The 13,511-nt window shown below is 42.4% G+C and overlaps 1 protein-coding gene and 1 long non-coding RNA gene across 5 annotated transcripts in view; one reads left to right on the top strand and one right to left on the bottom strand.

Moving 5' to 3' along the window:
• Positions 1-2,306, bottom strand: part of LOC121695496 — a 15,452-nt gene extending 13,146 nt beyond the window's left edge. Inside the window, exon 1 of the long non-coding RNA XR_006026096.1 lies at positions 2,168-2,306. This is a non-coding gene — a long non-coding RNA (uncharacterized LOC121695496). The remainder of the gene's footprint in view (positions 1-2,167) is intronic.
• pleca (plectin a) overlaps positions 1-13,511 on the top strand; it is a 148,948-nt gene that overhangs the window by 20,797 nt on the left and 114,640 nt on the right. The gene's annotated exons all lie outside the window — the stretch shown is intronic.

Below are 13,511 nucleotides of genomic sequence, written 5' to 3'. Positions count from 1 at the left end.
TAACTACTTAGTAAGTTTAATTTCTAGTATGCTGTTTTTATTTAGTATACTTGGTACTTGTACATTTTTTTCTTGCATGCTAGTTTGTGACTAAAACTGCTAGAGTAATTGAGGAGTTGTCTCTTTAATCTGTAGAGTGGGACTAATGTGGAATGAACACATTCTGCTTTTCCAATGTCCAGACTGTGTTCCTGGTCTGTGCTCTCCGGTCCTGACCCCAGTGTGTGTCCATCACGCCGTTTAGTCCCATCTGTCACTCATTGCAGGGGATGACCTTTGACCCCTAGCATAGGTCAGAAGTGCAGGAGTGGATCAGATGAGGTGACTAATGGTTCAGATCTCTGGTGTCTGTGTTTGCTCAGTTTTAAAACACCCACTTAAACACACAGTGCAGGCCTGAGGAGGAGATCTTATATCGAGTGGTGGGCACGGGGGCTGGTTCTGTTTGTAGATCCGGTATAAAGTATGTTCTTGAACTCACAGTCAGGGCCGCTGAAGAAGAACCCTTACAGTATATATACACTTAAAATCAATGAGACACTTCATCACTTCTGTGCACAGTGGGGCTCTGTCGCTGCAGTGCTTAGGCTAGACTGAGATGTTAATCACTCTGGCTAGTTTTTTATAGCAGGTTGTGTTCAAGGATAATTTTTGATTAATCAAATGAAGTTGAGTGCGTTTGATATTAACACTTGATGGAATTACAGACCTGTGAAAATGTACTGGTGCAGCGTTGTATAGCTTGCTACACATAATGCAGGCCTAGTATAAATTATCATATAATTCACCTTATCTCCATAGGTTGGCAAAGACAAAATGTACTGCTCACTGGTCATTGTTGAGAAGTAAACCCTTGCAGGCAGCAGAGGGGGTTCTTGTGTCATCCTGAAGGGAATTGTTTTTCATCATTGGCTGGCAACGTATACATTATCCTGCTTATTATGGTTACTTGCCGAAAAGATACAGACAGAAAAGATAGTTTTTTTGTATCTCAGCGAAGCTTCAGGACCCTTGTTAGTGTTTAGCAGTATAAGTCTGGAGAGCTGTGTAGTTGTACGAGTAAATGAATTCAGTGAATGAATGAGTGACCATTCGCTAAAAAAGTAAAGGGGAAGTGTCTTAGTGAAGCTTAAGGACCCTGACTGGTGACTAGCAGTAGTATAAGTATAAGTATATATACTGTTTTGATCCCGTGAGGGAAATTTGGTCTCTGCATTTATCCCAATCCGTGAATTAGTGAAACACACAGCACACAGTGAACACACAGTGAGGTGAAGCACACACTAATCCCGGCGCAGTGAGCTGCCTGCATCAACAGTGGCGCTCGTGGAGCAGTGAGAGGTTAGGTGCCTTGCTCAAGGGCACTTCAGCCGTGCCTACTGGTCGGGATTCGAACCGGCAACCCTCCGGTTACAAGTCCGAAGCGCTAACAAGTAGGCCACGGCTGCCGACAAAGAAGTAGAAGTCAGGAGAAGAGATATGTGTGGTGGTACGTGTGAGTGAGTTTGTGCCCTGCGGTACAGTGGGGGTGTGAGTGAGTTTGTGCCCTGCGGTACAGTGGGGGTGTCTCTGGCTGGGAACCAGAAGCCCCTAGTGGGTGACGTCCAGCTCAGCGTCCGGATCACTTTCATGCAACATGACCTCCACTGCCAATCTAAATATGGTCTGTTCAGGACACCCACCCAGCGTACAGTGCAGCTTTGCATACATACACAGACACGAGTGTGTGTTAACCCTTAAAGGTGTAGGTTTTTGAACATTCTAAGTTCCGCAACAATTGAAGGTTCTAAAATTCCATGTTGAATTTAATGAACCCAGATATTCTTTAGAACGTTCATTTCCCAACATTCCCGTCACACCGGTGTGACGGTACTCCTTTAATGCAGAAATGTGTAACACTGCAGTGAGTGCATGAGTCCATGTGCACACAGACACACACACAGCGACACACACAACGACACACACGCCGACACACACACCATCGTTCAAGCAAGGTCACACATTGGCTAATGTCTGTTCACACCAGTCATACTTTACTTAGACGTTAAATAAGTTGTTGTGTGTAAGAAAACTATTTGTCTTAAGTGGTACTAAATTGTATTGGGGAGTGCTGGTTAAGGTCATGGTTTATTTACAATCAATTATGTCTTAACACTACTCATTATACAGGGTACCCGCGGAGTCTTAAAAGTATTAAAAAGTATTAAATTTCATTTTCCTAAATTAAGGCCTTAAAAAGTATTGAATTTCACCTCAAAGTCTGGAATTTTTTCACAGAGGTCTTAATTTTTCAAATGATCAGTAGATTTAGTCTAATATCCTCACATAGCGTAAATCAGTTTGTTGTAGCTACATGCTTGTCTCATTGGCCTGGGGCGGTTGGTTAAAAAAAAAAAAGAACACGTCTGGAGGACGGTCAAAGTTGGATTATAGTGACACAACATCGAGACAGCTGATGAGGTTGCCCAATCCGTTTAACTTTTTTGGATATGATATTGTGAGCTCTATGTGCAAATTTGGAGGCTGTGTTCTTTCCGTGCATCAATGTAGACACTTTCTTACTATCGCAAACTCTTGTCAGGGGAGGTCATTCATTTTGGGTCACCTATGACTTGAACAGATAGCCTGCTGCCACCCGATGTAGCCTACTATTATTGTTACAGTTTTTGATCAATGCAACTAACAGTATGTGTAAAGCGACGCAATATAAACCGTAGCCTATGCCTATCCCCTCTGTTTTTTTAGGCCTCATTTTAACGACAGTAGGTTGTGAGTAGCCTGGCGGGCCATCCTATATCATTGAAATGTATAGTCTGGCATCGAACCATTCACCTCGCTTAATCCAAGGGGCGGGCAGAGAATTGTCTTTCAAACTGCCTAGGCCTGCAATAGGCCAGCGCTACGACCATATCTGTATCCGGTCGGCAAATACATCCTTCTTCGAAAGGAATGACTTAAGTGCATTGTGTTGCTCAACTTTCAAAGAAAAGCACAAGTCCAACTTCTCCAAAGTTGACGCCAACGCCGATTCAAACAACCGCTCTTCGTTCGCCATAGCCACCTTCCTTGTTGTTCACCGTCGCAGGACTGTCGTTATCCTGTTAAGCCCGCCTTAAGACTCTCTAACAAAATAGAGCGCTGTGATTGGATGAGGTCCACGGCGTCAGCCAATAGAAATTCCTATGGTTTGATACTAGACGTACAGGCTGAGCAAATTAATTTGCCGACGCTAGGGTGCGTCTAGATTTCTAGGCTAGGTTGTGAGCGTATGTTGACATAAACCATGCAATTAAAATAGTCAACTTAAAACTTTGCTATTATTAATGTATAGCACAAAACCATAACCAGTAGGCCTACCAGAACCTTGCATATTATCGTCATGATTTGTGTGCGTCTATTTGGCAAGGCCACTAGCTGTCATGGATGCGTTGCTAAAGTCAAGTCAAGTTTATTTATATAGCGCATTTCATACACAGAGGTCATTCAATGTGCTTTACATAAACATCAATGTGCTTTACATAAACAACAATAAAGGAAGGCACAGGTGTCAAAAGTTAAAAAATAAATGGAGATGGGCGGCTGTTGGAAACGGGGGAGAACTAACAAGCCATGGTGTAAAAAAATAAAGTGCCAGGGGTTTGCTTTTGCGCGGTTTGCTGCAAGAAAATTGTTTATGGATGCAATAGGAAAATGTTTTAGCACGCCAACAATCAGAAGACCGCCATAAGGTTAACGTTCTTGCACTTCAGGACATCTTCCCTACCTGGTGCAACTAGCCACCACGACAGAGGTGGGCTACGTTTATCTATGGCTGACCGTGTTTGCGCTCAGAAAGTAGGCTACGCATGTTCTTTCATAGCGCAACACGATTGTCGTTATCAGATGCGCAGACCTCCTGCATGAGCACACACAGTATTGCTGCTCATTGGAAAACTTAAGTTGTCTGTAAAACTCCATGACCATGTCCAAAATTACCATGTTTTCATTAAATGCAGATGAGGCAACAAATGGAAATATGAACAATATCTAGACTGTTCTGATTCGTTACTTTGATGAGGAAATGTGAAGTCTTGCAAACTTGATTTTATAGATTTTACTTAGTGTTGAATTGCATATTAACAAGAAAAAAAAATCTCCCCTTTAAACACTTTTGGCCTGAAGTAATTAAATAAGAGTGTGTTAAAGCCTTTCTACAATATTGCTGCAGTAGAAAAGAACAGCAATGGCTAATCAGCAATGGTCAGGGATGGTATTGAAATATTGTTTTGTTCAACAGGAAAACTCAATCTCAATCAAGAACACTCTCAATTCGCCTTATTCACGAGGCTTAAACGAGGCTACAGGGTACACAAACCATAGGATTGTTATGTTCTATGCATTCACCTGTAGGTGGCATTAATTACATAGTAACTTAGTACCCTGTAGCCTCGTTTTGGTGTTTATTTGGTGCTTTACTTTGCTGTTTGCATCTTTTTGTACATTAAAAACCAATAGGTCGCGATATGGGGTGCTATCTCTTAGTGATGGGGACGAGACCGCCTATGCCGAGTCCGAGTCAAGACCGAGTCTTTGAAGGGTCGAGACCGAGTCGAGACCGAGTCCGTTGGTTTTCAAATACAGTCGAGTCCGAGTCAAGACCGAGTCTTTGAGGAAGCAAGTCCGAGTCGAGACCGAGTCCTTTAGGAGTCGAGACCGAGTCGAGACCAAGACCATAAAAACATGTCAGTTTTCATATGATTTAATATCATCCCAATTAATAATCAACAGTTAGGCCCAGGCTTGGAATTTCACCATTTTAGGGGCAAGGCCACTTGGCCTTCAGTTGGGCATATTTGGTGGGGGGCACAAAGGCCACATGTCAGGGCACCAAGGCCAAAGTTAACTATACAGTAGTAGGCTATAAAAATAATCAAAGTTGTATTTAGCCCATTCACAGCAGTAGACCTGAATCACTGTATGAAACATTACAAAAACATGAAACATGACATATTACATAGAAAATCATCTGATCATCTAATATTTAGATGTCTAGGCTATATTTAATATTTATATTTATTTTATATTTGGCCTGTTATGGAATCATGTATTGAACAATTTAAGCACAGCTCAGCTTTAAGAAACTGATGCAACCTTGATGCATGCTTAGCATTTGTTGATCATTAAGACTCCTTTCACAAACTCTTACTCAGCTGTATATCCTCTGATTTTAATATTTACCTATATCTAGGCAATATTTGTAACATTTATTTTGTATTTGGCCTGTTATGAAATCATGAAGAATGATTTAAACACATTTTGAAACCTAAAGACCAAAGTTGGAGACATGAATGTAGACCTTGCTGCAGATTACATTTTTAATTTAACCGGAATACTCTGGAACGGCTTACTGTACAGGGGACTGCTTTACACCTTTGTGTTCGGTAAGGTCTGCTGTTTATTCTGATATATGGTTTGTCGCGAACCGTTCACCACAGCAATTAGCGGCTAACATTGTTTAAAAGCTGAGAAAAAGTTCTTTCATGTGATGTGATACATGTGCCTGTGTGATGAGTAGGCTTAGCGATTGCGAGTATTTCAACTGAGAAGAATGGGTGAATTTGGACGCACTTTCTGTCTTGCCATGCGCTGTCATTTTCTCCACTGTGTAAAACTGAATTAGTTTGCGCTGTGATGCTAAGATTATTTTGACAGGCTATAGGCTAAATAAAAATCGCTATTAAACGGACGCAAAGCAGAATATTGAAAGAAGGGGGCACCAAGGCCAACAAGGGGCAAAGACGGCCGCCGTGAAATTTCATTTTGATTTTTTGATATGAACATAAACATTTTTTTGATATGAACATAAAAAATGCGTTGGTCTCGAGGACTCGGTCTGAAATTACGAGTCCTTCTCCTCCCACTGTGGTCCGAGACCGAGTCAAGACCGAGTCTTTGAAGGAACAAGTCCGAGTCGAGTCCGAGAAAGCAGAAATCGGTCTCGAGACCGGACTCGAGTCCGAGACCGGACTCGAGTACTACATCACTGCTATCTCTATAGGTAGATATGAACAACGTATGACTTATGACCTGAAAAAAGTTCAGTCAAACGATTTTTTTTTTTTCACTTTAATCCCTGAAATCAACTAGGTTCTATTCCGTGTAAATTTGTCCATGAAGTGGGACATTCAGTCACGTTACTACCGCGACAAAGCTTTGCGTTGCCACTGCACTGCTGCCATGTTCATGTTGGCATGTTCAAACACTTGTAAATAGTAATTATTTGAGGTTTAATCTTACCTTTAATATTATTTATTCTATCCGAATGGGTGCGATGTAGGTATTCAATTTCATCTGAAGTGGTATTAAAAAGGTCTTAAAAAGTCTTAAATTTAGGTCTGACAATTCTGGGGGTACCCTGTTATAGGTATGAGTAAGTTAGCATGACCCTGTCCTGAACTTAGCACCAGTAGATAGATATTTAATAACAGTAACAGTGCATAAAAAAACAATCCATTAAAACACTTTAAGTTAATGCTATTTAGGGGAACTTTAAGGCAGAGTGTTACTTGTGTATCATGTATGCAGTGTCATCCCACATCAATGCATACACTCAGATGCTGTGCTCTTACACAGCTGCAGCTGAACATAGAACATCAGGCAACAGAAACAGTGATGGCTTATTTTGGCCCGTATTTTTAGACCAAATGATGTGAAAGGGCACATTTTCATAATACCACAGCTGCCAGTCAACATTCTCAAGTATGTTCTGGTCACTATTTATATTATTACAGATATTATTACATTTGCTCTTATGAAGTTGCCATGCAATAATAGGTCCTCACAGGAATGCTGAAAACAGTGCATTCCATGTCACTGCACAATCAACCCAAATATGAAAGGTATTATGCTTCTGTTACAGTTCCACTGTAACACAGAGAAGGGAGTGTCACTGTTGGTCATCATTCAGGACTATTGCATGCAAGACACCGTTTTATTCAGAGTGTAATGATAGTTTAAGAACTGGAATGAGAATCCAATCAGAGAATCCTTGACAGAAACGTATTAAAGTATGATGTCAATTTCCCAGAGTTTTGGACTAGTACAGTTGTATGTTTTACCAAAGTATGGTGATAATAAACCTACAATGTATAAACCACAAGGAAAATAAAATCCTCAGACATGGCGTTTTGGAGCAACAGACTGTGAAGTGGAAACATGAACGTTAACGGATGTGTGGGGTAATGCAGTGTGACACGACAAGACCGTTTTGTGGGGTATTTTTCCTGAGCGCGTGCCCCTCTCTCTCTCTCTCTCCAGCTCTGCACTGATGAGGCCAGCTGGCAGAGTGACTCTCCCTCACAGGGAAAAGCACCGGGCAATGGAATCTGGGAATATGATGGAATATATGATGGAGTCTGGGTTTTTTTTTTTTTCACACTCTTTTAGAACAAGGCCCTCTTGTTTGAAAGTGACAGAGAAAGAGAGGGAGAGAAAGAGTGAAGAAGAGGAAAGTAGGGAGAGAGAGAGAAAGAAAGACAAGGAGGAAAGGAAGAAAGGAAAGAGAAGGAGTCCCTTTCATGAAGACAGAAGGAACGAGAGAAGGAGAAAGGGATTGAGAGAGAGAGAGCAATTAAGTAAGTAGAAGGTAGAGTGGGTGGAGGGAAACGGTTGGAAAGGTTAACAGAGAAAGACAAGAAGGAAGGGATGAAAGGAAAGGACATGGAGACAAAATGAAAGAAGGAAGGACAAAGCAATTGAGAGAAAGCAAATAAAGAGGGAGGAAGCAGGGGACAGAAAGAGAGAGAGAGAAACGAGAGAGAGAAAGGCTAACAGAAGGGAAGACAACAGAGATGGAGTGGAAGAAGGAGAGAAAGACATTGACCGAGTGACGTGTGACCGCCATGTCCACATGATAATGACTATGCTGTGCGTAGCCCATATCTCTCCCCTTCGGCCACACAGATGTGAGAAGAGAGGTGCATTGTGCTGGTGCAGACATGAGGCCTGCTGTCCATACTCAGTCCATTGTCTGCAGCCATGCAGTGAATGTGCTTATGCCATTGTCAGAGCATGGAACTTCTCTATGCCCGCATGCCATCTGCGCTATGTTACAGTGGGTGGTGCCCGCGTTTGTCATGTCTGTGTGTGCGTGCGTGTGCGTGTTGGTATGTGTATGTATATTGTATGTGTGTGTGTGTGTGTGTGTGTGTGTGTGTGTGTGTGTGTGTGTGAGACACTGATGTTGATTGATTTTAAGCATCTGGAACATGTTATCCAACCAACCATCCTGCCTGTGTGTATTTTGAGGACACATTTCCTGGGTCTTTTTTTTGACATATGCCATGTCAAATGACACTTTTCTATAAATAGTTAAATCAATGAATGCTTTTCAGGATGTTACACACATGCTGTTGCTTCACACATATGCTTCATCCAGCTCAGGTATTCACATGGACTCTCTCTCTCGCACACACACACACACACACACACACACACACACACACACGCACACAAATATACATCAGGCATGGACACACATACACACACACACACACACTCACACACAAATGCTGATGGTGAAGCATTACACAGCTTTCTCATTGGTCTGTCATGTCACACTTTTGTGATAGCAGACTCATTCTTCATGTCTGGCTGTTTGGTCATCTCTCTCTCTCTCTCTCTCTCTCTCTCTCTCTCTCTCTTCCCTCTTTTAGCTACAGTATGCTCACTTTTGTCTCACCTACCTGCCTGTCCATTCTCCATCTCTATTACTCTCACTAAGAATTACATTTACACATCTCTCATTGGTCTCTCTCTCTCTCTCTCCCCTTCACTCATTTATTCTAATCTCCTCAATGTCACTCTGTTTTTCCCCTCCTTCTCTTACTCTTCCAGACTTTAAATCTGTCCTCCCATCCCTTAGTCATCTCACACATCAAAGGCAGTGCAGCGCTGCATATTGAATGTGTAGAATTGGTATTGGAATAGAAAGGTATGAGTGTGATGCAGTTTATGCACTTGAGCCTGTGTGTGTGTGTGTGTCTGTGTCTGTGTCTGTGTCTCTGTCTCTGTGTCTGTGTGTGTGTGTCTCTGTGTCTGTGTGTCAAGACAAGTGCATATTTTTGACATGCTGTCAGAATGCTTCAAACATAACAGACATTCTGAAAACTTGAGTCTGCTATTTTGCGCTTTGCATCTTGCAGTGTCATCAGCTGATGTGAGACCCTTTGAGACAGAGTAGAGGTCAAATGTCACATCACTGTAGCCTCTCTCCTCAAGGTTGGACACACAGCTCTTTTCTTCTGTTACATGGTAACTATACAGTTAAGTGCAGGATAACATACTAAGTGTAAAAATGTAACCTCACTTAGATCCACTGCACTCACATAACCCCAGGTCTAATCCTTTTTCTAAACATAAGCCTTTGTTGTATGTAAGTACAAAGTACCTTGTGGTTGCATCTCAACTTACATCTGTTTGCATCTGTCTTACACTGTATAGTTAGACTGTAGACTGTTTTCTGTCTCCCCTCTCTTTCTTGCTATCTTTCTCTCTCTCAAATGAAATTTCCTTTAATCATCACAGTCTTCCTCCATCTCTCTTCCTGCGTTTTCGCTGTATTCACCCTCTCACTTTTGTACCTTCTCTCTCTCTTTCTAGTCCTCCATTTCTCCATTTGCCCTCTTTGTCCCTGCACACTCAGAAGCCTTATGTAGCCCATTGGCCTATAAGAAGCCTTATGTAGCCCTATGACCTATAAGACGCCTTATGTAGCCCTATGACCTATAATAAGCCTTATGTAGCCCTTTGACCTATAATAAGCCTTATGTAGCCCTATGACCTATAAGACGCCTTCATTGGCCTTTAAGACGCCTTATGTAGCCCTATGACATTTATGAAGCCTTTTGTAGCCCTATGCCACAGGGTCCCTGATGAAGTGCAGTTGTAGTGTATGTGTTATGCCTATGTGTTGTTCCATATTTTATAATGTGTATTGCAAACATTGACAAATGTATGGCATACATTTAGATTTACGGTACCTGTAATGTTTTTGATGTTCCTTTAATCTTAATTTTGATGTTTTACACTGTACACAAATACTAGTTTAATAACAGGCAGGGACACGGTCTGCGACAAGTGATTGTGTTGCCATTTTCAGTACCTGTTGCATCATGACAATTTCCTTTGAAAATCCTCAGAGGGAGAAGCCTGACACATTTTAATGATATATTTGAGGCAGGTTTATTCTTGATAGATCTCAGCATTGAGGTAGTAGAGGGAGTCTTCTGGGAAGTGGTCCCCATGTCTCTTTGAAGACATGGTAATGAGTGTAGCGACTGCATGAGGACTTTGATATCACTGTAATGGCACGCCAGGAATCGTCGCCCTCCACACAAACAAACCGCCTCTCGGAGTTCCCCCCATGCCCTGGCGTGGTTTTGCAGACAAACAGTAACATGAGTGCGCTGGGACTTCCAAGAAGTGTGACACGCCCAGTCATGAATTTATACAACATTTTGAAACATTTATATAGGTATATAGATTTAGGGATTTATGTTGTATGTATTTATGTGTAGAAAATCGTGGATTGCAGGTAACATTTGTGGCTGATACAGAGATATTTGTTTGCATGTTTGTGGGTTGGTGCATGTGTGTATTTGTGTGTGTGTGTGTGTGTGTGTGTGTGTGTGTGTGTGTGTGTGTGTGTGTGTGTGTGTGTGTGTGTGTGTGTGTGTATGTTTGGGGAGTGTATCACTCTCTGGTGGTCTGCATGTAAGCTGATAGATACTTGACCAGCTCTGCAGAATGTCAGGTTGTCCTCCCCCTCCCATGGCGGAATGTGTCGATCTCCGCAGTGGAGATATTCATCTTCAGTATTCGTGCTCAGACACTAAAAAACTAAGATAAGGCAGATGACACAAAACAGTAACATTAACCAGCTGACCTTAACCTCATCTGACCTCTCTGCTCCCACATCAGGCTACTAGCATCGCCATGGCCATGCACACGATACTGAGTTTCAGTGTATTATGGCTGTTGTTGAATCACGTTGTCCATAGGAGTGCCAGATTATGCTCTTAGTCATTCATGCTATTTTGAGAGGGCATCTGTTATGAAGCGTATGATTATGGTGCCACTTTAGTCTCTGTAGTGGTACAGATAGTCTGATGTTTGTTGCAGTCTGCATATGAGTCACTCAGTGGTGTTTTATGCCCCCTACGTCGTCTTCCAGGGAGCACTGCCACCGCTGACTTAAAGGCACCTAATCCTAAACCTACCCCAACCCTAACCCTAACCTTAACCCATGCCTAACCCTAGTGCCTTCCAGGCAGCGCTGCCTTGAAGACAACGTTGGGGGCATAAAACACCAAGAAACATATGAGTCCTTTTTCTAAGTTAAATTATTAAATTTAGTAGTGTGGATCATAGAAGTGTGTCTCCATTTCTGTTAAAAACCTGTTATTTCTAGCTGATATCAGGCCATAGCTTTTGTTTATCAGCCCAGATAGCACCTCAGCAGAATTTGGCATACAAGATGAACATGATCACTGTATTTAAGACATTTCCTATCAGAATTCCTATCAGTCTCCCTGTCAGTGGTCTGCAGCAGTTGGCCGTGTTGCATATCAATCAAAACGACTTGCACGACATATCAAAACGACAAACTTCTCCAGTTCATTTAGATTCTAAGCCAATCAGTAACTGCAAATACCGGACCTGCCACTGGTCAAACGCCACAGTCCTGTGCCAGTTGGGTGCAGTGCTGGTGTGTAGAGTGTCAGAGTGACAAGCTGTTTTGGCACTAAAGGCAAGTTTCTGAATATGCTGCTCCCATTCAAATCCCTTTATCCTTCGACAATTTGATATAGGTTTCATAAGTTTGACCCAGAACAGTTTCAAACAGTCCCTTTCCAATCTTATTAGTGCTAAGTGTGTTGTGAAGATGATGTAAACATGTAGATTAAAAAAGAATCCCCGTGCACAGACATCCTCTCATTTTCTGTTCTGATATCTGCTCCATCTCCCAGGAGATCTAGGAGTCCTTTAAGATTCACACGCTCTGGTGCACACTGAACAATATTGATTGATTGTCGGGGGTTGGTTTTCTGTGAGGACAAAAGGCTTCCTGTGTTCATCGCCACCCTGGTCCTGTGCAGATCCCCAACCCTTCTCTTTTCTCGGACGCCTCTGTGTAATAATGTTGGGGGGGGGGGTTGGTGCGGTGTATCGTCGTAAACCGTTTACGAGCGATTTACGCGCCTCTCTGACTTCACCGGATCGGAATCCCGCCTGTCATTGGCTGGACGGGTCTCGCTTTGTATTGCCACTGCCCCATCCCCACCTATCTCCCTCCACCCCTCCCCTAAAATGGAGGACTCCTCTATAATGGTGACAGGTGCCAGAGCGAATCCTCCATTAAATTCAAGCTCTGCTGAGGGTGGGGCTCGTACTGGTTCTAAGAGGAATATTAGCAGTGGCGTGTGAAATTTCACACAACTAGAATATTCCTAATGAATCCATGGACATGCACATCCAGTAGCTTTTATTTTCTTGATGAAGACCTAGCCTCCTATATATATATATATATCTATATATATATATATATATCTATATATATATATATATATATATATATATATATATATATATCTTTAGATAGAGGAGGCTAAGAGAAATGCACTTTAATGTAAAATGTATAAAATACACTCTCGAAAATCACATTTAATGAGTCTGCGCAGTCTTCCTCTGAAGTATATTCCTTCATATTCCTCTGAAGTCTTATTCACTTTCATGTAACAAACCCATGTGTGTGTAGTTTCTGTTCCTCTCCCATAGACCCAAGTCTACATGACTGTGGTCTGTCTCTCCTGGGCTGACCTCAAGCAGATGGGTCCACTCTTCTGAGGTGGGTTCTGCCATTGAATTTGTATTAGGGCGACCCTGGCTCGGCATAGGACATTGTTTTAGTAAATCGGACTTTGTTAATGCTGGCGTCGTGGCTTGCTCTTGTGAAAGGAAGGCCTTGGGCTTGGTAAAGTGCTTTGAGACAATGCAAATGACACCAAATAAATAAATAAATAAAAACAGGCCTTAATTGAGCTGAATTGGAGTGAATTTAAATTCGATTAGTGTCTGTCTGCTCTGAGTCAGTGGTTGTCGCAGGCCAGACACTATGAGCAGTCTGCATCTGAAAGAGCAATCTGCTAGCAGAGACAGGATGCTGAACTCAACAGGGGACTGTGAGGAGAGAGGGATTCGTATCTGGCAGAGCCGCTGAAGGCCTGACAACTATCATCAAGGGAGCCCGTCTACAAGACACAGGTCTACAAGATTACAAGACAGCAGAGAGTAGGCATGAATGGGATTACCTGTGGCACTTGGCCTCCCGCTGAATCACAACCTTGGAGACAGTCTTTACCAACCCCACTCTCTCTCTCTCTCATGCCATATTGCTTCAGTAATGTACACTTAACTATAACGGAAAGGAGACCACAGAGGGGTGAACTGTAGCCACAGGACAGCAAGATAAA

This window comes from Alosa sapidissima, chromosome 21 (genome assembly GCF_018492685.1).
Source record: "Alosa sapidissima isolate fAloSap1 chromosome 21, fAloSap1.pri, whole genome shotgun sequence".
Lineage (NCBI taxonomy): Eukaryota > Metazoa > Chordata > Actinopteri > Clupeiformes > Clupeidae > Alosa > Alosa sapidissima.
Note: the sequence above shows the minus strand (reverse complement) of the source record. Positions and strands in the feature narration are given on the sequence as shown.